The sequence below is a fragment of the Meleagris gallopavo genome, unplaced genomic scaffold (assembly GCF_905368555.1).
Source record: "Meleagris gallopavo unplaced genomic scaffold, MGAL_WU_HG_1.1 scaffold_17, whole genome shotgun sequence".
Lineage (NCBI taxonomy): Eukaryota > Metazoa > Chordata > Aves > Galliformes > Phasianidae > Meleagris > Meleagris gallopavo.
This window is the reverse complement of record NW_028147031.1, coordinates 10,931-13,082: the sequence shown is the minus strand read 5'-3', so window position 1 is coordinate 13,082 and position 2,152 is coordinate 10,931. Positions and strand designations below refer to the sequence as shown.

Below are 2,152 nucleotides of genomic sequence, written 5' to 3'. Positions count from 1 at the left end.
TGGGGACAGAGGGACAGATGGGGACAGACGGCCAGAGGGACAAACGGACAGACGGACAGATGGGGACAGACGGCCAGAGGGACAGACGGACCGATGGACAGATGGGGACAGACGGACAGGTGGGGACAGACGGACAGACGGACAGACGGGGACAGACGGACAGATGGGGACAGACGGACAGACGGGGACAGACGGACAGATGGGGACAGATGGACAGATGGGGACAGACGGACAGATGGGGACAGACAGGCAGAGGGACCAACGGACAGACGGACAGATGGGGACAGACAGACAGATGGGGACAGACGGACAGATGGGGACAGATGGACAGATGGGGACAGACGGCCAGAGGGACAAACGGACAGACGGACAGATGGGACAGACGGCCAGAGGGACAAACGGACAGACGGACAGATGGGGACAGACAGACAGATGGGGACAGACGGACAGATGGGGACAGACGGCCAGAGGGACAAACGGACAGACGGACAGATGGGGACAGACAGACAGATGGGGACAGACGGACAGATGGGGACAGATGGACAGATGGGGACAGACGGACAGATGGGGACAGACGGACAGATGGGGACAGACGGCCAGAGGGACAAACGGACAGACGGACAGATGGGGACAGACAGACAGATGGGGACAGACGGCCAGAGGGACAAACGGACAGACGGACAGATGGGGACAGACAGACAGATGGGGACAGACGGACAGATGGGGACAGACGGACAGATGGGGACAGATGGACAGATGGGGACAGACGGCCAGAGGGACAAACGGACAGACGGACAGATGGGGACAGACGGCCAGAGGGACAGACGGGGACAGACGGACAGATGGGGACAGATGGGGACAGACGGCCAGAGGGACAAACGGACCGACGGACAGATGGGGACAGACAGACAGATGGGGACAGACGGACAGATGGGGACAGACGGACCGACGGACAGACGGGGACAGACGGACAGATGGGGACAGACGGACAGATGGGGACAGACGGACAGACGGGGACAGACGGACCGACGGACAGATGGGGACAGACAGACAGATGGGGACAGACGGACTGACGGGGACAGACGGCCAGATGGGAACAGACGGACAGATGGGGACAGATGGACAGATGGGGACAGACGGACAGATGGGGACAGATGGACAGATGGGGACAGACGGACAGATGGGGACAGACGGCCAGAGGGACAGACGGGGACAGACGGACAGATGGGGACAGATGGACAGATGGGGACAGACGGACAGAGGGACAGACGGGGACAGACGGCCAGATGGGGACAGACGGACAGACGGGGACAGACGGCCAGATGGGGACAGACGGCTAGAGGGACAGACGGACCGACGGACAGATGGGGACAGACGGACAGACGGCCAAGGGGGGACCGACGGCCACGGGATGGGGGTTACGGGACCAGACGGTCACGTGACCCCGGGCGGCCCCGCGGCTCCGGCGGTGGGGGGAGTTGGAGGGGGGGGGAAGGAGGGGGGGAGGGGGGGGGAGGGAGAGGGGAGGGGGGGAGGCGGAGGAGGGGGGGAGGGGGGGAAGGGAGGGGAGTAAGAGGGGGGAGGGGGAGGGGGGGTGAGGTGGGGGAGGGGGAAGGGGAGGGGGGTGAGGAGGGGGGGGGAGGAGGGGGGGGACGGAGGGGGGGGGGAGGGGAAGGGGGGGGAGGGGGGAGGGGGGAGGGGGGGGGGGTTACTTTGACGGCCCCGCGCGGAGCCGCAGCGACAGCCGCCCCCCCGCCCCCCCCGCGGCCGTCGGTTCGAATCCGTCCGAGAGCCGCTGGAGGGCGGGGGGGGGGGGGGGGGGATGGGGGGAGAGCGGGAGTGGAAGAGAGTCGGGTGTGGGGCTGAGAGCGTGAGTGGGGATGTGGGGCTGCGCTATGGGGTGTGTGGGGCTGGGATGTGGGGGTGGGGGGCTGGGATGTGGGGCTGGGATGTGGGGGGTGTGGGGCTGGGAGGTGGACTGTGTGGGGCTGGGATGTAGGATGTGTGGGGCTGGGGTGTGGGGCTGGGATGTGGGGGGTGTGGGGCTGGGATGTGGGGCTGGGATGTGGGGCTGGGAGGTGGGGTTTGTGGGGCTGGGATGTGAGGGGTGTGGGGCTGGGATGTGGGGCTGGGATGTGGGGGGTGTGGGGCT

The 2,152-nt window shown here is 66.6% G+C and overlaps 1 pseudogene; it reads left to right on the top strand.

Annotated features, from left to right (window-relative positions):
• Positions 1-331: 331 nt before the first annotated feature.
• Positions 332-1,468, top strand: LOC146541916 (uncharacterized; annotated as a pseudogene).
• Positions 1,469-2,152: the final 684 nt, after the last annotated feature.